The 27,702-nt window shown below is 36.7% G+C and overlaps 2 long non-coding RNA genes across 3 annotated transcripts in view; both read left to right on the forward strand.

The window, feature by feature from the left end:
* LOC135080784 (uncharacterized) overlaps nt 1-27,702 on the forward strand; it is a 161,517-nt gene that overhangs the window by 64,285 nt on the left and 69,530 nt on the right. The gene's annotated exons all lie outside the window — the stretch shown is intronic.
* On the forward strand, nt 12,772-14,379 carry LOC135080439 (uncharacterized). 2 transcript variants are annotated; one of them, XR_010259015.1, is made up of 4 exons: nt 12,772-13,241; nt 13,344-13,427; nt 13,541-13,638; nt 14,228-14,379. It is a non-coding gene; the product is annotated as an uncharacterized LOC135080439 (long non-coding RNA). The 2 variants fall into 2 exon arrangements; XR_010259014.1 differs by lacking the exon at nt 12,772-13,241 and having other exon boundaries at nt 13,248-13,427.

Consider the following 27,702-nt stretch of genomic DNA (forward strand, 5'->3'; position numbering starts at 1 on the left):
GCCTTTGTCCAGCAGTGGACGTAATTTGGCTGAAACGAATGACCGAACGATTCATGAATGGAGACCACGTCATGGTGTAGAACCGACTTCATGAAGACAGTTAGCTGTCAGTGCTGATGAATATGGGGTAGATATCCATTGTGGCTTTCGTTCCAAAAGTTTTACGCTGTGGAATGCCATTATAAGAACTGACTAAGATGAGCACATAAATTTTACTATAATTTCCGGTTTTAAAACACGTTGGTTCTCGCCGAGCTGTGGCATTGGACTAGCGCGCGCGCAGACAGCGAGGGACCGAGCGATCAACTTTGACACAGGTTTGTGATTACATTAGCATTCATGTTTATTAATACCTAAGGTGTTTATAAGTGGTTTGTAAAGGACTTACCTACTCAAATCTTGCTTAATGTTGGTTAACTTAAGTAATTTGGCTGAGTTGCACCACCTTATTTTAACCGTAACAATAACCGGTGCTTTTAGTATGGAGTTTGAAAGATTTTTGACGTTTGTCAAAGTTAAAGTATGATTCAATAATCTTTTTTGGCTCAGAATACCAGCATTATGCTCTAGGTTCTAAGCTAAAGCATAACACAATCTGAGTGGCTGCCATTTTGATCCAAAATTAAAAAAGTTATGTACACGGATCTTTGTTATAGCACAGAATAATAATAAGTACTACGTACAGAAGTTTTACTTCGCGAAGGTATTTTAAAAAATGTATGCAGAATGTCATTTACAATATGGTGTAATTTGGCCTGTCTCAAGAGTCAAGCACCATTTTGTTGACAAACGTCAGTGATCGGCACTGCGCCGAAGCTATAGGGCTGACTTCGGTAAAATGATGTGACGTGAGGTGCCAAACTGCGGAAAATGGCGGAGGAAATACATGATTTAGCATGAATAAATTAACTACTTATTTACCTCTCAGTGTCTTGAGGCAACTTAAAAAAGTACATTCTGTGTTTTTATTATTATTTAGGCAGTTAAATACTGCACAGTAAATTTAGTACACCATTTTCTTTATTTTCTTCCATCATACACAAGAATACGCGTGCGTGAGTCAATGTTCGCTCGTATGTCAAATACCTGCCTTGTTATGCATAAAAAAAAAAAAAATGTGAGGCCTTGTTGAATAGTATCCTGTAGGTGGGCCATCGTGCGTGTTTTGTTTTCGATGTAAACTCGCGGAGATGAACAGGCCTGGTTATAGTCTTATTACGAATTTTGGACAAAATAAAAGGTTTTCTTTCTTTCTTTGTTAATTTCAGTTAATATAAAGTATTTTAAATTAAACTTATTCAATTTGTCAGCGTGACATCCTTGTTGAGTAGCAATGTAATAAGTTGCTATGTACAGTGTTGTTTGACAATCAATGTTATTACATTTTTGGAAAAATTGGGAAAACTGATGATTTAAAATACGGCCTCGTAATACGTGACGGTGGCTTTATCGAAATTTAATTATTCCAATAATCATCTGTATTTTCCATGATAACGTTTGTTATTAGTGTAATTAGTAAGGTCGACCTTTAGGTACTTTTATTATTTGGTATTCGTCCTTATGAAAGTAAATAAACATGTCTCAGGATATTAGCCTTGCCACAGTAAGTCAGCTATTGGATGTTTTGGGTCGTCGTTGATTGATACTTATCTACATAAGTACTTAAAAAATACACCAATAAATCACTGTCTACCAACTAGGCATTGCTTAATTGCCTAATTCACTGTATTACTCTAAGTAGGCACAGTATTCTTAATTTATTTACTCTAGTAGTAGAGTACTTCACATTGTAATCCAATTAAGATTCTTATCATAAATTAAAATTCATAAAATTCATTTATTTTTGCGAATAGGCTTTTAAAAAGCACTTTTACACGTCCCAATATTAACCCTACCACTGCTTCGGGACAATAAATGGGCCAGTGCTGAGAAGAAGCAGCGCAAGAAACTCAGTCACTATTGTCAGCCTCCTTTTCAAGGGTTTACAGTCTTTAAAATATACAAATTATAGTCATAAGTATTGATGCCTCGTATCTTTATTTTATGTAGTTTTATTTTGCATTAAAAATAAATGGACTACCAAGATTAATTAATTATTAATTTTATAATTACAGAACTCACAAAACTTAACAAATTAGGATTCGATGTCAATCGATTTGACCAAAGTTCGGGTATAATTAAATAAAGCTTGGAATTAACCTTCGATGTTAATTAGTTATGTAAACCTGTTTACTATTTCACATGCCCTTTGACTTTGACATTGGTTAAACTTAGACGTGTTTATTAGTGAGTGATTTATCGTCACAAAGAGTTCTAAATTATTTACCTACGAGTATTTGAATCAACAATGGCAGTGTAACTACTTACCTATACTCGTACTCAATCATTATTTTTTCGTAGAAATTCATCATCACAATAAATTTACTAGCTGTGCCTGCGACTTTTTAAACGTGAAAATAGTTGAATAATATTTCCCGTTTTTGCAACATTTTCCTTTCCTGCTCCGCCCTTATTGGGCCCTATTGGCTGTAGGGTGGGGTGTGTAATGTATGATATAACTACATATCATATAATACTTAGAGGATATAACATCAAATTATATAAAATCATCCTAACTAATATAATATTATAAATGCGAAAGTAACTCTGTCTGTCTGTCTGTCTGTCTGTCTGTCTGTTACGCTTTCCCGCTTAAACCTCGCAACCGATTTTGATGAAATTTGGCATAGAGATAGTTTGAGTCCCGGGAAAGAACATAGGATAGTTTTTATCCCGGTTTTTGAAACAGGGACGCGCGCGATAAAGTTTTTCTGTGACAGACAAAATTCCACGCGGGCGAAGCCGCGGGCGGAAAGCTAGTTTAATATAATAATTATTTACTATAATAAACGAATGATATGATTTTAAAACTAATAATTTTAAGACAAATAACTATTAACTGATATAAAATGGTTTGATATAATGAATGTTTTCTATAAAACTTACAATGTATACTATTTAAAACAAATAACATTCAAATCATATAAAAATAAAATGTCGAACAATCAAATGAGATAAAATTATTTTCATATAAAACTTAAATCATTTATAACAATAATAATTTTATTTATAGTTCAATTGTTATAATAAGCATTGCATGCAGCAAGCAAGCAAGCAAACAAGCAAGCTAGCAAACGAGCAAGCAAGCAAGCGAGCAAGCAAGCAAGCTAGCAAGCAAGCTAGCATGCAGGCAAGCAAGCAGGCAAGCAAGCTAGCAAGCAGGCAAGCAAGCAGGCAAGCAAGCAAGCAAGCAGGCAAGCATGCAAGCAAGCAAGCAAACAGGCAAGCAGGCAAGCAAGCAAGCAAGCAGGCATGCAGCATGCAAATTTGACTAAAAACTTGAGACTTCTGTCACGGCTCCGGCACTGCGGGGCTCTGGCGGTCCCTCGCGTGCTAATCGTCGCAGATGGCTTTCGCTCGACACCGCGTCTTCGGCTTGCTGGCCGGCTTCGCCAGCCAGCCTCAGCCGCGGCGCCTCGCTTTCAGCCACCTGCTCCTCAGCCCGCGGGCCGCCTCGCCCCTCCGTGCCTACGCGCTTCTAAATTACACTCTAGGGGTAGGGCAGACAAGACTACGTGGAGTCGGTTTTACAGCGATTCGTTTTTGTCACTAAAGTCATTTATAAGTCAAGCTAAAGAAGAACATACTAAAAGTTATATCTATCAGAAATTATATCAATTAAAGAGTATACCAAATAGTCGTTATAACAAATAATATTTATTTTATGTAATGGTTATAATTATGAAATATTATTTATATTAAACAAAATTACATCAAATGAGTCTTAGATTAAGTAAGGTTTATATCAAATGTCTTTATGCGTTTTGATTGGTATCTGAAATGACATTATTAGAAATGATTTATTAAATAAATAAATTAAATAAATAAATAAATTCTTTATTGAATAACTTATTTGAATTTTATTGAATATTATATGAAGTAAACATTATATGTTACAAAATTATATCAAGTGTTATTATAACATACGTTTATTATACAATATGAATGTTATTGAAATGAATTTATATCATATAAACTTATATAAACTGTCACGCACCCTGTAGGGTGATATTATGTAATGTAGCTTAAAGCCTTCCACGATAAATGGGCTATCCAACAAAAAAATATTTTTAGATTAGCGCGTTCAAGCAAACAAACAGTAAATACACATTACAAGTATAGATTTATTTAGTTAGATCGTCTGCCCAAGTGGCCTCCATTCCGGAACCTTTTTTTAATTTTTTTTTAATGCAAAACAAGGCAGGTATTTGAACACAATCGCACCTGATGTTAAGTGGGATGCAGTCTAGGATGGTACATATTTGCCCTGTAAGTGCCTATTCACTCTCGCTCTGAAAAGGCCCGGATTATAGTTTTCGGGAAAGACAGCAGCAGGCAACGAATTCCAGTCCCTAGCTAGCATTATAAAAGAGTCATCGAAACGCTTAGTGCGAGCTGGTGGAATGTCAACAATATAGGGACTTACTGCCCCATCGACCGCTAATGTTGCACAGCATGTGTGTGTTACTTTACGAGACCAAATCGGAAGTGAGGAAATCTATAAACGAACTAAAGTCGCTGACATAGCCTGACGGATTAACAAGCTGATGCAGATGGTGCATTTGACAGGGCACATAACACCCAAAATTAGAAATCAGAAGGCACGAACTTTTACCTAAATGACTCTATTATTCATTAATCGAGTCTTCCAATGGCTTGGTCAACTTTTTAGCTTGGTCCACGGGAACGGAAGTTTAAAATATTTTTTCTTCCAGTTGGGCACTGGATGCAGGCCGCCACCAACCGGCCATTGCGGAAATCATTGGGGAGGATATGTTCAGCAGTGGACGTCCTATGGCTGAAATGATGATGATTGTGACCATCTTCAAGCCATTACTGACCAAGTCACTGATTAAGTGTACAAAGTGTACATTGAAGTTACAGTACTTAGATACACAAAATTTTCCATTTCAACGCAATCCCAAACCATCAAAAATACACAGTAATCTTCCTGCTTAATAATACCCTTTGTAATAAATATGGCTCATGCCCAAAAGGTATGATACATTAAGGGTCATTACATATTTGTGAATGTCACGAACTACCCTCCTGAAAAACTAGCCAGCCGTGGGCGATGAAATATTAAAAACAGGAACGGACGCTTTGAAGGTACTTAAATATTTCTGTAGGCGAAATGATGGATAGTTTGACACTCGAAGTATTTAAACATGCTGTCGGACAATATAGTGAGTCTCTTTTGTTTCTTTTGAGCTTTTTTTTTATTTTTCAATGGTAAATTCCATTGATGAGGGTCTCTAATTCTGTATCGTAGCTCTCAATGAAAAAACAGTTTTTCTTATAGTATAACTTTAACTTGAATAGTATTCTTACCTAAGATTTATGAAAAAGTAAGTCGTTGTAAACTACAATTTAAAAAAAATAACATTATAAATTTTTCAATATACCTAAGTAGTGTATTATTTCTGGTTTTGGCTTACATTCTTTATAATAACCACTACATAATATTATACAAAAGGAAATTAATATCAAATAAATAATATCTTGACATTTCCTACCAATTGGATTAGTATAATATTTCAAATACAATAAATAATAATCATGTAGTAAATACTCCAGCTGCGTAGGTGAAGTCACCAGCAAGAAACAGTATGTCATGTCTGTCAAAACGTCAACATACAAAGCAGATTGATTGCATCTTACGCAAGCGAGGTGTGATCTACTCGTAACATTTTATTAATGAGACAAGACTCAACAAGTATTCTCGTTTTGTATTGTGTAATATTTCTATGTCAGTCAATTAGTCGAAGCCAAGTTCCATGTGTAGTAAATCACAAAATAAACTGTTAATTCTAACGAGTTCACAACAAATCTTTCTCATTATGTTTTTGTAAAGGAAGGCGCTGGATGCAGGCCGCTACCATAAACCGTGCGATGTCGAAGTCATTGGGGGAGGCCTATGTTCCGCAGTAGACGTCCTGTGGCTGAAATGATGATGATGATGATGAAATTTTTTAATGTGAACAGCTAGGGACTGGAATTCGCTGCCTGCTGTTGACTTTCCCGAACACTATAATCCGGGCCTCTTCAAGGCGAGAGTGAATAAACCTACGAGTAGGCACTCATAGGACAGATCTGTACCATCCTGGAATGCGCCTCATTTCAGATGTGATTGCAGTCAAATACAAAGTTCTGCATAAAAAAGCTTCTAAAAGTTAAATTATTTGAGCTTCTGAAAGAGTTATGATACTTACCTATAGTATGCTAGTGCTCTTATACAGTTCAACCTGTTTGATGAACGATTCTTGATACACAATAACAGCTGGAAAATCTATAGAATAGCACTATCTAGCTACCAGCTATCGTGTTAATTTGTTTAAAATAACTATACTTTAAACAAAAAAATTTAAAAATGTTAAAATGTCCATCACATTGAATTTTCACTGATGTCTTAAGGGTTCCAAACAAATCTGTTACTATGTTCTTCTGGTTAGAACATAGTTTTGAATGAGGGTTTGAAATGCTGCGTGATTGGTGGATTTTGACATTTCTGTCAATATCATGTCAAAAATAACCAATCATGCAGCATTTGGACCTCGCGTCTACGTATTGCCATCTGGCGGATTTTTCAATCGCGAAAACCCTCATTCCCATGGTAAGTGACTGTGATTTTAACGAGAAATTAACGTTCTTCAAACCTACCCTTAGTACCTTTGGAATAGTGAACATAATGGCGTGAGTGCAAGTCTCATGGTTCGACAGTCGTGCCACGCTTACGTGAGTTCAGGATTTAGAACTCTCTATGGGATCTCACAGCTCAGCTTTTACACCACTTTCGACCGCTAAGTATTGTGGTGAACCTAAATAATACAAACATTTTTACTTATTGTAATTTGAGGTATTAATTAAATAAAAACATAGTGATTAGTAATTTGTGGTTTAATATTTGTTAAACCACAAATTACTAATCACTACGGACAACTGACCCCTTATTATCTTTTTAATCCTTTAATTGAAATATGTTGTTACTGGAAGAATATTATAGGTAAATCATCTACATTTTAACACCCGTTTTCACAAACGATACTTAGCAGCAAATCGAACGCACAGCGTTGAATAGAGCTCTGTGATTGGTCCGTATGTCACCCTGTGCGTCCACGCGCACTGTGAGATCTCATAGTAATGTTTGTGAATACGGGCGTTATTTAGTTACATCAAACGTGCCAAGAAACCACCGCCTTCGCAACCAAATTGAATTCAAATGTTTTATTGATGTGAATCTGTCAATTCTGACACATTTACAATTTGAATTACGACGTTGATGAGCAGAATAATTATCTTTTCAAATATAATATGACACATCAATAGAATTTATTAGTACAATAATTTTAGTTTCAGTATAAAAACCTTAATTAAACTTCGTTGATGAGCAAACTAATTGAAGGCTAACAAAAAAGCTTCTTTAACATGAACTTATTATCTCAATTTATGTTTACTAGCTGTGCCCGCGACTTCGTACGCGTGAAAATAGGTTTAATAATATTTCCCGTTTGTGCATCATTTTTTCACAATGTTCCGCCCCTATTGGCTGTAGGGTGATGTTATACAGGGTGTTAGGTAAATGGGTATATGAGCCGACACTAGCCCATGTTAACATGGTCATATAAATGGTATGGTGAAGTCAGAAAATTTATATCTTCATTTTAATTATTTTATTTTTCATACAAATCGGATTTTATAATATTAATTTTATATGAAAATTAAAAAAAAATAAAATGATGATATCAAATTTCTGACTTCACCATACCATTTATATGCCCATGTTAACATGGGCTAGTGTCGGCTCATATACCCATTTACCTAACACCCTGTATAGCCTAAAGCCTTCTTCGATAAATGGGATATCCAACACAAAAAATTTTTTTCAAATCGAACCTTGTACTTCCTGAGATTAGCGCACTCAAGCAAACAAACAAACAAACTCTTCAGCCTTATAATAATTACTATAGATTATTCAATTTCTATAGGTAGAGCTTTAGTAGGCTAACTACATAATTACAATGTACGGAATCCTCTGCACACGAGTATAACTTGTAATTGGTTGGTTCTTTTTCACCCCTCAATTAATTTAATTATCTAGCTTAGCACTAATCACTAGTTTTGTAAGCAAATGGTTTTTTGGTGGATTAGGATAAATGCTTAATCGATAGGACAATTCAAAGTGTATAAACTATTTTTTGATATCTGCTATTAAAATTACTATAAGACTTATTTTATAGTGGACAATCAATCTTTTTTTTATTCAGCAAAATGAGAAACCACAAACTGAAACATAATGTAAAATATTGACGATCAAGATTAGCTTTACTGAATAAAAGATTTTCATTTTATATGATAAATGATAAGTTACTCTTTCATGCTCTAAAGTGTTTTACTATAAGCTTTAGCCTAAGCTGTTCATCACCAAAATTAATAAAAAATATAGACATGCGGTAGCGTGTCAAGCCATGGTCAATAAAAAAAAACTGGCGAGCAGCACCGTGTGTAACACGAACCATTTGGATCCACTTTTGATCCCCTCATAAGTTACTCAAAAACTATTTCACATAGTGTAACACCTTTTTTTTGGGCAAGATTGAATACTTACCGATTTCCACAAACAAACATTCCAACTGACCGTAAGGTCACATATTACAAAGTGTACAGTATTTCCTTTGTCACTTGATTGTGTCGTCGTTGGAGATTCACTGAATTTAGATTAACTTGTATTAAAAATTAATTACGTTGTTTTGGTGAACAGAGCAATAAATAACCTCACTTTTGAATGTCTCCGTTTGACAGATCAATGCGTTACGTTCCATTCTTTTAGTATAGAAGAAGTGTATAATGAAATTAAATATTCAACACTAAATTTTTATAAAACTTAATATTTAGGCTCTTTAATTTAAATTCTAGCTATTTCTAGTATTTTCCTCAATGTTTATATTAAAATAACATTGTAATGTATCTTGATCGATCATGGGTTCGGAACGTTCTAGAAAGGACAATGTTCGTTCTCCATACATTGTTCGCCTAAGAACCAACAATTTTGACATATTACTACCCGAAAGCGAAATAATACGATTCTGTGTGTAAGAACAATGATTCCTGATGGACACTTGCCATAAAATTAATGAATAAGAATATTAAATCACAGCGATTTTATAATATGTCGTTTATGACAACATGGCGTCTAATGTATTGTGTGAATGTATGAACACCGATTCGCGAAAAATGTTTTGTATTGTCGTCACGCCGAGTCGCAGCCAAATAGTATAAAATAATAGAACAAGTTTTAGAAATACAACTCGGCATTCCACTTTTATAATATGCCCACATATTGCACGTAAATAAACAACATGAATCGTAGGTTGTTTCCACCCTTGTCATCTGACACATGAAATAAACTCCTATTGTATTATAGATATCGAAGCCGAATCGTATATAATAATAGAATGGGTTTTGGAGATCACTCGGGGTTCCACTTTTATAAAATACCTACATATTGCATAAAAATAACACGAATCATGAGTTTTCTTTTCACCATTTACATCTGACACGAGATAACAAACTCCTATCTCCATGACTACCGTCGTAGTCTATGCCAAAGACTACAATATTTTAAGCAAGAAGTTTCAAACCTTAGCGGCTACAGTAACCCCTGGGCCACATACATCATGATAACATTCGGTCGACACCGGAACGAAGTCTTGCGATTATGCAAAAAAGCATCGTATTCTAGTGCGGCTATATCACGTTCAACCGGGGTTTTAATTCGACTAAAGTACTGACTAAAGACTGGAAGAAAATACGCCGCATTGTATGAGCACTTCGTGTTCGTTAAAGCGGCTTCAGATCTAGAGCCCACATAGTTTTCTTTCCAATAATATCCGCAAGTAGCGCTGCATGATCTTTACAACAAAAACGGCAATAGTTATTAAGGTGCCAAAATTATATGATTACTTTGGCACGGTATTATACACGTTCGAAGATTTGTCATTTTCATTCATTTCATCATCATCATCATCATTTCAGCCACAGGACGTCCACTACTGAACATAGGCCTCCCCCAATGACTTCCACATCGCACGGTTGGTAGCGGCCTGCATCCAGCGCCTTCCCGCTACCTTTATCAGGTCGTCGGTCCACCTTGTGGTGGGTTGACATTGCAGAATATGACTTTTGATAGGTTCATCATAGAATTCGGCGGGGATATCCTCACGGAGGAAGTTCGAAAAAGGGCGGAACAAGATCTTATAATAATGCAAGGCCGAAGCTGTAACGGGCGTGCTCCTACGTGTAATCCGGCGAGTATGCAATAAATAGTAATGTCTGGTAAATAGTGGTAATACGTATCGTTCGTTCGTTCGTTTCAGCCGAAAAGACGTCCACTGCTGGACAAAGGCCTCCCCCAAGGATTTCCACGAAGACCGATCCTGCACCGCTCGCATACAGGCACCTCCCGCGACCTTCACCAGATCGTCGGTCCACCTAGTGGGAGGCCTGCCCACGCTACGTCTTTCGGCTCGTGGTCGCCACTCAAGAACTTTCCTGCCCCAGCGGCCATCAGCTCTACGAGCTATGTGCCCCGCCCCGTCTATGTCTATATGCGCTACGATTACAGGGTATCATTTTGCATAGTCGCAAGACTTCACTCCGCTGCTGTCAAATCAATGTCGCATAATGTTATCGCAATGTGTGTGGCCCTTGGCCAAATCACAGAAGCCTATGCGAAGAAAGAGCACTTGAATGACAATGAAAATCAGGGTTACCATTTTATAAGATCTCCTCACTATTGAGGGTAACAAAGTAACATTAATAATCTAGCCATTAATTACATTTATTACCTATACGAGACAGTAAAGCAACATGCGGTTTTATTTTAATTTGTAAAATATTTGTAACAGTTTGTTCTAAGTTTAGTTATACAACAGTATTGCTGTTTCAGCTGTCACTGTGAAGCTTTGGGAAAATAAATAAATAGAAAAAATATTAACATAAATATTTATTTAAGTTTTTATGTTCATTATCATAATATGCCAATTTAAGTTACACTGTGTGACAGTCTTTGACACTAAACAAACTCTTCAGCTTAATAATACCTACCTACAGGGCGTTTTTATAGTTACTCTTGCTGATGAAACAAGAAGGGTTGATTCTACTACTGAAATACAACTACTTTTCTTACAGGACCAATATCAAATTCTCAAAAAAATTCACATCCTCGTGATGGTGATAATTTCTATGGAGAGGTTTTTTTTTTCTATTCGGTCTCTTGGGATAAGTTATTCCATTTGAGCAGTAGAATTAATCCTTTTTATTTGATCACATATAAAAATAAAACAAGTGTTTAGGAAAACTTCTTCTTTGGTATGGTATCACTACGGAGTTATAATGGCGGCAACTCTGTATCACTGACTTGTAACTTTCAAACAGTATGAATAATAAGGGCACCACATTGGTTTTCTTTCTGAAAAAAGGCTTTCACTTTTAGTACTAACCCTTTAGCACTATTTCATTGAAATAAAAATACAATAAACGCACAGAAGACTGAAATTGAGTCAACTGACGTGACATTTATAATTTGTTGACATTATGACAGTTTGACAAGACTAGGGATTGAAAAAGTTTTAATTGAAAAAGTAAAATGACAATTTATTAAAACGATTCACAAGGATATAATCGATTAAAAATATTTATAAAATGTTCTGATACTTGCCTGTAGCGATTATCCAATCTTGGTTTCTACTGAAAAACTACGTCGTGGCAAGATTTTAATAAAATAATAAAATCTTTATCTTCTCTTTCACAATCTATAAAAGTTCATTTGGTCTATATTATACATGTGCTATGAATGAGGGTTTTCGCGATTGAAAAATCCGCGAGATGGCAATACGTAGACGCGAGGTCCAAATGCTGCATGATTGGTGGATTTTGACATATCTGTCAATGTCATGTCAAAAATAACCAATCATGCAGCATTTGGACCTCACGTTCACGTATTGTCATCTGGCGGATTTTTCAATCGCGAAAACCCTCATTGGCATAGATTATGAGAGACTGGCAACTATACTAGGTTGATATATGTTTCTCTCACTTCAACTGGCATTGGATTCAACATCGGATTCTGACACTTTTAAAGTTATGATACCATGAATATCAGTTTATGGTCCTAATTATTTTTATTTTATTTACGACCTTCGACCAGTTGGACACTTTAGATAGCTTCTTGTAATAGTGTCAATATCTTTTTAGCTTTTAACGCAAATCTAGTCTTCAAGTCAGTTTAATCGATTTATTTTATTTTCAAAATCGATATTTTATTGTCTATGATGGCCGCAGGAACATCACTATACATGGACTCCCAGCAATAAAGTACGGTAATGCGTCGTACAGATTTTATCGGCAAAAATTATGGAACTTGATAGGTTTTAGACCATGCCACGCACCAAAACGTCCGGAAGTTGTAATAGTATTATAGAATAAACGTTAAAAGACTTATTTATTTAATTTTTCAATGCTTAAGTGTCCATTAGAATGAAAGGGTGCTTAATGTATTAAAAAAAATTGAAAATAATTATGATGGGTTAATGTTTTTGGGCGGTTTTTAGGCGGTTTCTGACAATGTCCTTTGACATATTCTGAGCGAAACGAAACGCGCGGGAGACGGTCCGAATACTATGAGTGAAGTTTCTTCTGTTTCTAAAAGTTAAATTAATTAATTAAATTTAAATCGGAGGAGCAGTTTTGTGAGTTCTCATATCGAAATTATTCAATAAGAGGCTGGTTGACTCAAATAGAACTTATTAGAAATAGAAATAAAAAATAAAAATGAAGAAACATTTTTATTGTTTGTTATTGTTGGGTTTGATTCGGACCACAAGTCACAGGTGATGACCGGCGCTTTTTGGAGTGTCCTTTCCTTTTTGCTTGGTTGTCCGTGCTCGCGAGTGGAGGTTCGGGTGTGCGTGGTGTCCTAGTGTCCCGATTCCAAGGGGTCTGAACCGTGCCGATTCCCAAATAAACGGGCAGGGCACGCATCGTCATCCTCAGCGAAAATAAGGGAATTCAGAAATAAATCCGAAAGCCCCGTAATTTTGCGGACCCACTGCCACGTGCTACGCTTAGACCCACACTTAATCGAGGTAAGCAGGTGCTATCCCAAGGATCACCTAGGATTTCTCCTTGTTATTTTCTTGTTTGCATTAGCGGCATTGTTAACCAATGCGCGTGGTTGTTATTCACAGATTTTGGTTGGGCAGTGCTCGGTGGCGAGCTCTGCGCTGTGTCCTGCTTTAGCGGCTGTCGCCGGATTTTTTCCTCCGTTGAAGGTATGTTGTAATTTCTTTCTCGATCTCATTCACCTCTCCGCTGAGTTAGGATAAATTATTAGAAACATGGAACTCGGTGATGTGTCCGCAATTTAGTAAATTTTGTTCAAAAGGTGACGATGGTGCCTGAGAGTCGTTCCCCGACCATGACTGGCCGATATGTACACTACCGAGGCCGTCCACCGCGGTCCTGGGCTACCCTACTTCATAGGTTGGTTCCGTTTTCTATTGAGCTTGTCCATTATTTTAGTTTACTTTGAAAAAGTAGATTACCCACGATGATTACATTTTACCAAAAAGTAAATTCTTAAATAAATTTACCATTGTGATGTATTATCAATGGATTTCGTTGTGTTAACTATTTTTAGTTCGCTTTGTGAAGGTAAATGATGTAATAATTACAATGATTACATTTTACCAAAATGTTAGTTCCTAAATAAATTTACCATTGTGATGTATTTTCGATGGATTTCGTTGGGTTAACTATTTTTAGTTCGCTTTGTGAATGTAAATGATGTAATAATTACGATGATTACATTTTACCAAAATGTTACCTTCTAAATAGATTTACCATTGTAATGAATTACCGTTGGATTTTGCTGTGTTCACATTTGCTCCATCCTTGAGAGCGATGGATTGTTTTTTTTGTGTGTCGTAGTAATTTAACTAAGCGAACACAAGTAAATTAATTTCTTTGTATTAATATGCCTATTACTACCTGTTTAAGCTGTAGGGTATTAATGCACCAGTGGTGCACTTACTGTAACGATATTTTAATAATATATTTTTTTGTACACTAGGAGGTGTTTGGCACCGGCTGTCCCGCAGTGCCAGACGCTTGCTGCGCCCGACGGGTGCGGAGGGGGTTGAGCCGAGTGGTGGTGACTAGCGCGCTAATCCCGTATTCTTAAGTATTTTTAATCCATACCAACCAAACGGCCCAACGACCCATTCCTTTTTTTTTTCTTTTTAAATTTTTTGTGTCTCACCCACAATAAATTGTTATCAATTTAAATAATTATTTTTATTTTGCTCCGGCAAAAATTTCTTATTTACAATAGGTAATTGATTTTACGGCACATAAGGCGTGAAACCTTAACAAGTGACAGACAGAGTTACCCACTTTTGCATTTATAAATTAGAGTTAAAAGACTGTCACACTATTCAAATGTATACTTTCGGGTCTTTAAATAGCGTAGTTTGTTATAAACTTCGTCTAAATATCAATTTAATTTACACAATGCTTAAAATCCCGTTGAATTTCGTAACAAAGTGATCACATTTACCGATCCGCTGTCATAAATACTCTAAATAGGCCTCCACTGATTAGATTTCTTAGTATTATAATTCTTATACCGTTCTGATCGTTTAATTGTTTTTATTGACATACTTATAGGGACGGTTTATTTTAAGGGCTCTCTAATGGAGTCAAATGATAAGCCAGTGCCCACTATCTGAGGCAGTGCGATAAATATGCAGCTTTTGTTTATAAACGCGTTTGTGGTATCTTTTTAATAGAGACTGTGTACGGCAAGTGACAGTTTTAGATTGGTTTGGAGTGCTTTGTGTTTTATTTTGTCTTTAATGCACTGCTTAAGAAAATACTTTTAAGACTTATTTTTTTATTATTTTCATTCAGATACCCTAACCTTACCGCTTTGGTAAGGTTAAAAAACTTTTTTTTATGCTTTTGAAAATAATTTTTACACAGTATTAAACCCTACCACTGCTTCAAGACAATAAACAGGCCATTGCAGCATTGCTGAGAAGAAACAGCGCTGGAAAGTGTTAATTTACTGTTTAATTTAATATAGCTGACTCCGAAATCTATAATTGTCAAATTAAGTTTGACAGCTGTCATTTTAGTTCCCAATCTTCCTGGAATCATAATATTTTAAACATTGGTTTTCCAGCAATCCATTAATAAATGTGACCCTTTATCAATAAATTTGTAAGATATTATAATGAAACAGTGGACTGCGAGCCTTTTCTAAGAAATACCTTATCTCCAAAGTTATCAGTGTCAAAGTTTATAAAACAATTAATTTGAATATTTTAGTAGTTTCTGATTACGCTTAATATTGATTCCATTTTAAACTAATGAATCTAGTTAACTTGGTTAAGGCTTTTTGTTGAGAAATTTTATCTACATTTATAAGACCTTTATTGTGATTAAAAAAAAGTTATCATAATTTAGATTATTTTTCTTGGTGTAGAAATAAAATTTGTATTCAATATTGTAAGTAAGTTTGACTTTATTTAATTTTTTAGAACAAGTAAGTACTTACCTACTTTGTATCCCGGCTGAAAAACCGTTTCTTAACGCTAGAAATTCTTTCATTCTTCTTTTTAAATCGTTACTTCTTTTTATAATATTTTAATGGTGTGCGCTGTGGCTTCAATAACAATTTAAAGTATACATGAGTTGTTTATAGTAAATTATTCTAAATTAAGGTATACAAAGAGTTCTTTCAAGCAATCTAATGAGTTCAGTCATAACCATAACTCAAAACTGGGGCCGTGTAAAGTGGGCAATTTGCTCGTCTCCCACGCATGCAGCAAATTTGACGCTTTCCATACATAAATTGATTAAGATTAATTAGTCACGAGGAATTTATGATTATTACTTTGGCAGTAAGTTACGCTAAAATAATTTTCTCTTGCCTTTGGAAAGTAAATCAATCGGCTGTTATTATCTCGTTTTGAAGTTTGAAATAAATGGCCGGTTAGAGTTTTGATTTTATAACAAAACTTGATGTTAGCGCCATCTATGGGCGCAAGAAAACAACTCATGACGTCAAAGGCGCGGAACCAGAGTGAAGATCGCAGCTAACTTCGCGCCGCGCCGCCCTCCTGTCAACTTAAAATCGAACGTTTCAAACACTCGACAATTTGATCTCGTTGCATACAGTCTGTAAACCTGTCACTTTAAATAAACGTTAAAACCGTAATTTCAATAATAATTAGTCATTGAAGAGACCCTTATTCCAACATAATATTCGAAAGTCTGAGCTCGAAACATGTTCCTTCGAGCTGGATGACATGTTCCATCGCACCAGCTGACGGGATTCAAGATACCACAGAAGTCGATACCTGTTGCGTGTCAAGAGAGAAACCCTGTGAAAGAAGCAGCTCTGGAATAACGGTCAGGTTAAACCACTCCTTTCCCTTCCTATTTTAATCGATTTGTGCTAATATTGTGTCGTGTTTGCGGATTTCAGTCGATATTGCAACCGTTACAACTACCTACCTACGTTGTCGCGTTGGTGGGTGCCGGGTCTGCCTATTGCAACGAGCGTCGGGGTGATCTATACGATTGTAAGTACCTTTTGTTTCCTAAATTCTTCTCAGAATGAGCGAGGATAGCGATAGATCAAAGCTGAATGTACCAAAGTCAAGAGAGGGTAGTCATTCGCCTTCTAGAGAACTTAAATTAACCGTTTCAGACCTCAAAAAACAAAGAGGAATTCTGAAAGGTCGTGTAACTTCTTTTGAAAGCTATATTTTAAAATTTCAGAATTTGGTTATTACAAAATGTCAAGCAGTTGAACTAAATTTAAGAATTTTGAAGTTGGAATCAGTTATTGATGAGTTTTACAAAATTCAAGATAAAATCGAACAGTTTTGTGATGAAAATGATCTTTCAATAAATATTGAGTACCGCGAAAGCTTCGAAGAACAATATTTTCGAAGTGTTTCTGTCGCTAAATTAATTATAGAAGACCAAAGTAATAACCAAAATTCGGTAAATACGCAGGTTTCAAGTGACAAAAATGCATCGTTACAAATTAAATTACCTGACATCAAATTACCCTCTTTTAGTGGTTCGTATGATGACTGGCTCGAATTCAAAAATTCGTATTTAACGATGATACACGGACGGGCAGATTTAAATGCGATTCATAAATTTCACTACTTGCGGTCATCACTTAGCGGTGGTGCTTTACAGGTTATAAGTGCGTTAGAGTTCACAGCAGAAAATTATACCCACGCATGGGAATTGTTACACAATAGATTTCAAAATGATCGACTTTTGGTGCACAACCATGTCAAAGCCTTATTTTCTATACCTAATATAAATAAGGAATCTCCTTTGCTCATTAGAAAACTCATAGATTCTATTTTGCGAAATTTACGTTCATTGAAATCGTTGGGCGAGCCCACAGAATCATGGGATACACTAATTATATACTTAATTGTCTGCAAACTTGATTCTTCGACCGAACGCGAATGGGAAACTTATAAGGGAACGCTTATTTCTGGTTTTCAAGGCCAAGAAATTAAACGTAAATTAATATTAAACGACTTGTTAACATTCCTGAGAAATAGAGCTGATTTGTTAGAAATGGTGAACGTCAGTAGTAACGCAAATAGTGCTCATAGTTTTCACAAGCCCCCTAATTCTCATTACAATAAATATCACAGTAAACAATTTCATGATTCGAAACCGCAGGTAGCACAAACACACACTCAGAGTTATGTAGCTACAAATAACGGGAAAACGACCAAACGTAACCGTTGTTGTGAGATGTGTCGCGGAAATCATGCTTTATATATGTGTAGTATGTTTTTGAATTTATCAATCGAGGATAGGTACAAATTAGTAAATGAAAAGAAACTTTGCCATAATTGTCTGCGCGGTGGCCATTCTATAACTAACTGTTATTTCGGGCCGTGCCAACAGTGTAAATGTAAACACAATAGCTTGTTACATAAAGAATTAAAAGAAAATACAATTGGCAATGTTAACTCTCAGTCAAGCACATCTCAAATAAAGTCGACCGTAATGCATTCATCGTTAGGTTCGCATAGTCACGATAATTTAAACACCGCTCAGCTGACTACTCAAACAAAACAAGTTTTGTTACCTACCGCGCTAGTTGAAGTGATCGACGAAAACAATATGCGACACACAGCCCGCGCGCTTTTAGATAGCGGTAGTCAGCATTGTTTTGTATCAGAAGCGTTTTGTAAACGAATAAATTACACGAATTATATACAGTCCATTGTTCAAATTTCTGGAGTGGGACAGTCGGTCACACAATCCAATAAATTATGCGATTTAAATATACGATCAAAATTAAACGATTTTTATACGCTTATTCGGTGTTATGTTTTGCCATGTAATATAACATCATTCTTGCCAACAATGAAGATTAACGTAGAATCAATACGAATACCTGAAAATATTCAACTTGCAGATCCTACTTACAATATACCCTCTGAAGTTGATTTATTGATTGGAGTGGATGTTTTTTGGGATCTTTTAAACGAAAATAAAATACGATTAGCATCAGGATTATATTTACAAGATTCAAAATTAGGTTGGGTCATTTCAGGACCTATTTATACGAATAAATTGCAATCGAAAAATAATACCGTCCGATGTAACTTTATTCAAAATGTCGGCATAGATTTACAATTAAAAAAGTTTTGGGAATTAGAAGAGTTATCAAAAAAACACACTCTTACTAATTCCGAACGTGAATGCGAAGAAATATTTATAAATACAACTAAACGTGAATTAGACGGCAGATTTTCAGTACGTATTCCACTGAAAGATTCAGCCGATTCTTTAGGTGACTCCTATACGACAGCTTATAAACGATTTATTGCATTAGAACGAAAATTAGATCGTACACCTGATTATAAACGCATGTATTCAGATTTCATGAAAGAATATCGCAATTTAGGTCATATGACTAAAGTAGATACGTACACTTGGCCACATTATTTCCTCCCACATCATGGGGTATTTCGTGAGAGCAGCACGACCACCAAACTAAGGGTTGTTTTCGATGCTAGCTGTGCTACAACTTCGAAAAAGTCACTAAACGACATTCAGCATATTGGCCCTAAGCTTCAAAATGAAGTGTTTTCAATTTTGTTGCGCTTTAGACAACACCAATGGGTTGCATGTGCTGATATTGAAAAAGCTTATCGACAAACACTCATACAACCCGATCAACGAAATCTACTACTAGTACTGTGGCGAGAAAAATCGTCAGATCCAATTGGCATTTATCAGTTAAATACCGTAACGTATGGTACTGCGTCGGCGCCGTACTTATGTATACGATGTTTACATCAGGTTGCACATGAATGCGACGATGCAGTGATCTCGCGTGTCATACGGGAAGACTTCTTTGTAGATGACCTTCTCACATCACATGACGATTCTAAAACTTTGATTGAGATCTGCGAAAAAACGTCATACATTTTGGGCCAATACGGTTATTTATTGCGCAAGTGGACGTTAAATTGTGATGACACAACCGCTGCGAAAATAAAGAATTTAGCTATAGGCGAACACACTCAAACCAAAACATTGGGTTTAGGCTGGCACAATAGGGATGATGAATTTCATTTCACAACACAACTTACTTCGTTTGATGCGTCATCATTGACTAAACGCAATATGTTATCAGTAGTCTCGCAAATTTATGACCCTTTAGGCTTTCTTGCGCCGATTGTGATCGTAGCGAAAATACTTCTACAAAAGTTGTGGCTGTGTAAACTCGATTGGGACGATCCCGTTCCAAACGATGTCTCAATTAAGTTCACAAATTTCGTTGATTCAATTAAAAAATACTTATACGAAATAAAAATTCCACGATTCATAAGGAGTATTCATACTAAACGTTTAGAATTACATATTTTCTCAGACGCGTCACAGGAAGCTTATGGCGCTTGTGCTTATGTACGATTAATACTGAATGATAACACTACACGAATGAATTTACTATGTGCAAAAAGTAAAGTAGCGCCGCTAAAAACTATCAGCATTCCTAAATTGGAGTTGTGTGGTTCGTTGATAGGTGCACGCTTATATAAAAATATTATCGATTCTCTAAGCTTAACATTCGATTCTGTTTATTTCTGGACAGATTCGACCATCGTCATTGGTTGGTTAAGTATGTCACAGCATTTACTTAAAACATTTGTCCAAAATCGAGTCACAGAAATTAATGAACTAACAAATGACACATTGTGGTTTCATGTTGAAAGCCAAAATAACCCAGCTGACTTAGTGTCAAGGGGTTTAAACGCTGCCGAACTCAAAAATAATAATTTATGGTGGCATGGTCCCAGTTACTTGCATTGTTCTGAGTGGTCACCTAGCAAACAACCAATGACATTTTGTAGTAAAGACTTACCTGAAACAAAAACTACAAGCGTAAGTACTTTATGCATCAATTCAGAAAACATATTCGATTTTGATAGATTCTCATCTTTCAATAGATTAAAACGTACGGGGGCCTACTTACTTAGATTTATTTATAACGCGCGTAATAAACAGCTGAGGCGAACCGGTTCCTTATCTGCCGCTGAGTTGAGCGAGTCGCAGCAAATGTTGTGTCGATTCGCACAGATGCAATCTTTTCCCTCGCTTTATAACAACTTACTCAAGGGATTGCCTTTAGAAAAATGCAAGGAATCTAATAAAGTTATCGGTTTAAATGTATTTTTAGACAGTTCTAAAGTAATTCGTGTTGGCGGGCGACTTTGTAATGCGACCAACTTTGAGTTTGATAAACAACATCCGATGTTGTTGTGTAGCAAAAGTCGATTTACAATACTTTTGTTTGAATATCAACATAAAACGTTACTTCATGCGGGACCTCAACTCATGTTGAGCACTATCCGTGAAAGTTGGTGGCCGCTAGCAGGTAGAAATCTTGCCAGGAAGGTAGTACATCAGTGTGTAACGTGCGTTCGTATGAAAGGCAATGTTTTCAAACCTATAATGGGAAATTTACCCGTGGAACGATTAGAGTCAGGTTTTCCTTTTTTACGTACTGGCGTAGATTATGCCGGGCCAGTCTTTATACTCAATCGCAAAGGGCGAGGTGCAAAATTAATTAAAGGTTATATCTGCCTATTTATTTGTTTTGTAACACGATGCATTCACTTGGAACTCGTAAGTAGCTTATCAACAGCTGATTACATTTTAGCTTTAAAACGTTTTATGTCTAGACGAGGAAAACCTCAAGAAATATTTTCCGATAATGGAAAAAACTTTGTCGGCGCAGAAAAAGAATTTCCGCTTTATTCTAATATTAATTGTAATAAAATAATCGATATAGCTGCAAATGATGGTATTACATTTAAATTTATTCCTCCCTATTCTGCTCATTTTGGGGGACTTTGGGAAGCAGGGGTCAAATCGTGTAAGTATCACCTGAGACGCATACTAGGCAATGCTAATTTAACATACGAGGAGTTTAGCACGGTATTAGCACAAATCGAAGCCGTCCTGAATTCCCGTCCTTTGTCATGTTTATCCACAGATCCCACCGACTACCTTCCCTTAACTCCATCCCACTTCCTCATTGGCCGCCCCCTGACCGCTCCAGCTGCTGTTGACATCACCGAGGCACAGACTAGACGCCTGACACGCTACGACAGGATCGAACAGCTTCGCCAACACTTCTGGAAGCGCTGGGCCACTGAATACGTCACTGAGCTTCAAATTCGAACCAAGTGGAAGACAAACACAAATGAAATAAAACTGGATAGTCTAGTTTTAATCAAGGACGATCAACCACCACCACTCAAGTGGAGATTGGGAAGAATTGCTGAAATTTTTCCCGGCAAAGATGGAGTTGCCCGCGTCGCAAACATTCGAACATCGACTGGAATAGTGAAGCGGGCGTTTTCAAAACTTTGTCCTCTTCCGCTTCCTACAACAAATGAAAATGAAGATCGCATCGCTTCAATCAACAATCAATGAAACTAAACGAAGATCGAAGAACCTACAACCGGACTACATTTTGAAAGTCAATCATGAGCTTTCAAGGCTGGCGGTATGTTAGCGCCATCTATGGGCGCAAGAAAACAACTCATGACGTCAAAGGCGCGGAACCAGAGTGAAGATCGCAGCTAACTTCGCGCCGCGCCGCCCTCCTGTCAACTTAAAATCGAACGTTTCAAACACTCGACAATTTGATCTCGTTGCATACAGTCTGTAAACCTGTCACTTTAAATAAACGTTAAAACCGTAATTTCAATAATAATTAGTCATTGAAGAGACCCTTATTCCAACATAATATTCGAAAGTCTGAGCTCGAAACACTTGATTTTTAAGCTCAATATTTTCTATTTTTATAGGTGAGGTTAACTTTACCAATAGCTTCAATCACATGGATTTATTTAATAAACTAGCTTTCCGCCCGCAGCTTCACCCGCGTGGATATTTGTCTGTGACAGAAAAACTTTATTACGCCCGTCCCTGTTTTAAAAACCGGGACAAAAACTATCCTATGTCCTTTCCTGGGCCTCAACCGATCTCTATGCCAAATTTCATTAAAATCGGTTCAGTGGTTTAGGCGTGAAAGCCACAGACAGTCAGACAGAGTTACTTTCCATTTATAATATTATTATAGATAATTGGGACAAACTATGTTTAACTAAAGAGGTCGTCTTATTGCTTTAATACCGTTATAGTGCGAATTTGAGCGCTACAAGTTTACGACCCTCGATCAAAGCGTTGCTAAACCTATTTCACTATGAATACCCCAACTCCACTACACTAATCTCGTTCATAAAAGCCTGTAAATCCAGCTGTTAGTTGCCCATACAACTAAGGAACGTTAACCACCGCACAATAGACTGGAATACCTAGTCCAGGAGTGGATTAACTAGAATATCCTCGAATAACCGTATTCAGGTGTTTTAGGTAAATCAAGAGCTCACTATTCGGCCCGTATTTTTACACGCCACGGTTTTGGGAAGCTTACGCGTATACTCGGTATTGTTATGCATATACCAGTCCCGCAACGCCGCCTCAGCCCAATCCCTATTCGGAGATCGAAGGTTAAACGAAGCGTTCGGGTAGTTCCCTCCGCTTCGGTTCGGGCCACGAAACTGGATGGGACTGGATACAGCTGGAATTATCTGGTTTGTAATAAAAAATATGGGTAGAAACTGGTTACAACTGGATTTATCTAGTTTTTGATACGCAAAATAAAATGGGTAAAAAGTTGGATGTGTTTGTTGATGTAAGCTCTCGAATAAATGAAACCAATTTACGTGTAGCTTTTTGTTGGAATTTTTATTTGATTTATGTTTTAGCAAAAATCAGTTCAGCGGTTATGTAGCGTTTATTAACATTTCTCATGTAAATATTGTATGAGTTTTCGTATTTGGGTCAGCATAAAAAATATTTGAGCTTATGAAATTACGGGCACGCATATTTGAAATTTTCATAGGAAACTAAATTGAAAAGGCGATCCACAATTTTGCAGATTTTTTTTTCATAAAAAACTCTTTTTTAATGTCGTCACGCAATCCTGTACGGGAATTCTGTCCCATAATTCCACGGCGAGGCAGCGTAATCTGCGCGCGGTGGATCTTAAAGCCTTTTGATTGGATCGCCGAGCTTTTATCGCTTTACCCGGATTTTTTATAACAAACGATTTTACATCATGTACGTACCTACATAGGGTTGATTTGCAAAACGGGGCGGCCTGATTGCGATTTCTTGTAGATGCTATGACGTGACAAGCAGTCGCTTTCAATTTGATAGCGATTTTGATTTCAATGGCTATCAAAAAGCGTGTTAGGATCGCGAAGGTTTCATTTGCTAGTTTTTTCATAACAAATAGGTTAAAGTTAGTGCTATTAACTCAACTTTTAGTTCCTGCTCCCATAAAAAAGTTGCGAATAAAAAAGTTACTTGTGAACTATTAAACAGGCAGAAATGTAGGATTAACGAGTATTGAGTTCATGAATTCAGTTTATTATGTTGAGTTTTAGTACTTATTTCAGCTATCTATTTTCTAATTGCATGCAGAATGGAATAATGATATTCACAAACGATGCTTGCTTAAGTAAAGCAGAAAATCAACGCTGTGTTGAATAGAGCTCTGTGATTGGTTTGTTGTATGTCACCCTGTGCATCCACGCGCACTGTGAGACCTCATAGTAATGTTTGTGAATACGGCGTGAGCCATATTACCCGGACCTTGTGTAATTTAGCAGTAACCGCTTTAGTATACTACCTAAAGCAAAATGGAACGCTTTGATTGTGGATTGATATAATTTTAACAAGGTTTCAACTATTGTTTCTGGAGCACTATTGTATTGTTCGAATGCGATGGAGATTTCGATAGCGATTAAGTTTTAAAGCTTAAACATAATCGTTTTATCCGTGTTTATGCGTGCTATGTAAAATGGAAAGGTGAAGGACGTGATTGTTGTTTAGTATTTTTAGATCAGTCTTTTTGTAAGTGGTTGTTAGTAATGCCATAATTTGTGCGTATTCGCTCGAGTGTTGAATTCCTTGATTAAATCGAGCATTGAGTAAAAAAATAGCCCCTGGTGGTAAGCTAAATAAGCTTGTGTTACGAGTGGGCTCACCACAATAGTCGAGCGGCGGTGGGATTCGAACCCGCGTTCCTCGGATTTCGAGTCGGCCAGTCCGACCCATTCACCGTTCGACTATCGTGGCATCTAGTTACATAATGTTTGCGTGAAAGTTAACATTAATTTAACTTCTCGTCAAGTTTTTGGTTAATTGGTTAAATTGGCGCTAATGATTCTTATTAATTAAGTAACCACAAGTTCAGCCTTAACTAGTTATATGAGTTTTTGGTTACGCTTAATCCAGTGCAGGAAATATAAAATTAATACATTAACTAATTTAATTACCAATCAATCTTAAGAGCGCCTTTATCGGCTGACACTGTTATCTTGGTTTCAATTTATTAGCGACCATTTAAATTGGTCAGCTAATAAAGTCATAAAAGTAACCATTTGCGAACGATGTTTTTAAAAGAATGGATTTTATTGATGCGTGGGCAGAAGTTTGAGACGGATTTCGTTTTATTGTTGATTTGTTGTGAACTCTACAACTTAATTAGTTCTTTATTGATGTCTTATGATTTTCAAGAAATATTTAAGTTCAGAAATATACCTAGAGTTTTTCAATGTAAAAGTATTTTTAAGACCGTTTTTAATGAGAATTTGCTTGCGTTTTTTAAACGTGCTAAGTACAAAAAAATGCAATACTACCTACTTGACAACTAAAAATAATTACTTGTCTAAAGAATTAAAACAACAATATTTCATTTTCAATTTGATAAATCATTTACAAGTGTCTCACTTCGTACTTTAAATATTATTATGTTTATATGACCATCATATTTAAAATAAAAAATAATGTAAGGCCCACCGTGCCAGTATCATATCAATAAGCAAACTTCAATACACCAAAGTCAAACTTAAACAAATTCAACTCGAGCAGTATTCACTTACCAAAACTATCTTTGTTGCAAAATCGCACTTAACACAACGAGTTAAGGTGCCAGTGCGCAGCTTGATACGCCGTATGCTCTGGCATTTCGTTCGCAAACAATACCGCGCGCACTAATGAACGCGCGTCAATCAGTCCGTTTGTCCGTCAGTCATTGGACGGACAAATTAGTGACGAGTCTGACTGTAGAGAACAATATACATATACGGCTGTATGTGTAAATAACTTGTGCTTGTGAGATGGATACAGTATTTCAAGGATCGTATTTTAGATATCCATAATCTTCTAAAAGTCTTAAAATACACTCGCGAGCAAAACTATGGAATCACTTACATGAAGTTGTTTCCACGCGATCTTGTGTACTAACGAATTGGTTAGTAACAAAAAAAGTGACTCCATTTTAAAGATTAAACTTTTAACTTTAAATTGATACCAAATTCATTTAAATCACACCAGTATTTAAAAAGATATCCCGGCTGATGTGAAGAAGTAAGGAAAAAGACATGTAGCAACTGTTTGATACGTCGCGAGTTGCGGCCTATTTACCCCCTATAAAAGCACGTGTTTTCGGATTTTTGCTTTCACACGTTGATCCATACACATCTCCGCTTCTTTTAACACTTTACCTGAGATTCTACACCTTCAGAAGCAGCACAAATCGTTGCACTATTGCAAGAAGGGCTCAGCCAGCGGGCTGTCGCACGTCAGCTCCACATAGCCAGTCCTGGGTTTCGAAAGTTTTAAGACGCTTTCGGGAGACTGGTGGCTTTATCCCGAGACCAAGTTCTGAACAGCACCGGTGCACATCGCAGAGGGATGACCGTTTTTTCATGTCAACCTCTCTATGAAATCGTCATTTGACTGGTATCGACGTCCAACAAGAGCTCAGAAATGTTCGTAGGATAGCTGTTAGCGAGTGGACAGTTCGTCTAAGATATAAGCAATAGAATTTGACTCCAAAAAGGCCTGCGACAGGCTCGAAACTGACGGCAGCTCACCGATAAGCACGCTTTCAATTTGTTCGTACACATCTCGATGGGAAGTCGAGCAAGCCACCCCCATAAGCCACTGTTTCAGCCAACCAGCACTGCACAAATCGCTCCCCAGGCCGCCTATAGACCCGACCTCTTCGACTGCTGCACTGCAAACACAGTCTGCATTCAGAACTCGCCTCCATTACTCGCCTTCCCATCAAAATAAGTGCGAGCTAATTGAAAGCGTGCTAGTCGGTGACCTGCCGTCAGTTTCGAGTCTGTGGCAGGCCTTTTCGGAGTCAAATTCTATTGCTTATATCTTAGACGAACTGTCCACTTGCTAACAGCTATCCTACGAACATTTTTGAGCTCTTGCTGGACGTCGATACCAGTCAAATGACGATTTCATAGAGAGGTTGACATGAAAAAACGGTCATCCCTCTGCGATGTGCACCGGCGCTGTTCAGAACTTGGTCTCGGGATAAAGCCACCAGTCTCCGGAAACCGTCTTAAAACTTTTGAAACCCAGGACTGGCTTATGTGGAGCTGACGTGCGACTGCCCGCTAACTGAGCCCTTCTTGCAATAGTGCAACGATTTGTGCTGCTTCTGAAGGTGTAGAATCCCAGGTAAAGTGTCAAAAGAAGCGGAGATGTGTATGGATTAAAGTGTGAAAGCAAAAATCCGAAAACACGTGCTTTTATAGGGGGTAAATAGGCCGCAACTCGCGATGTATCAAACAGTTGATACATGTCTTTTTCCTTACTTCTTCACATCAGCCGGGATATCTTTTTAAATACTAGTGTGATTTAAATGAATTTGGTATCAATTTAAAGTTAAAAGTTTAATCTTTAAAATGGTGTCACTTTTTTATTATTAACAAATTCGTTAGTTTACAAGATCGCGTGGAAACAACTTCATGTGAGCGATTCCATATTTTTGCTCGCGAGTGTAGATTTGAATCTAACAAGAGGCAGATGAAGGTGTCTTAGATTATTTCGCCACTTCTTCGACTTGTGTTGTGCTTCCTCAAAAGGCAAAAAATA

Source organism: Ostrinia nubilalis, chromosome 18 (assembly GCF_963855985.1).
Source record: "Ostrinia nubilalis chromosome 18, ilOstNubi1.1, whole genome shotgun sequence".
Taxonomy (NCBI): domain Eukaryota; kingdom Metazoa; phylum Arthropoda; class Insecta; order Lepidoptera; family Crambidae; genus Ostrinia; species Ostrinia nubilalis.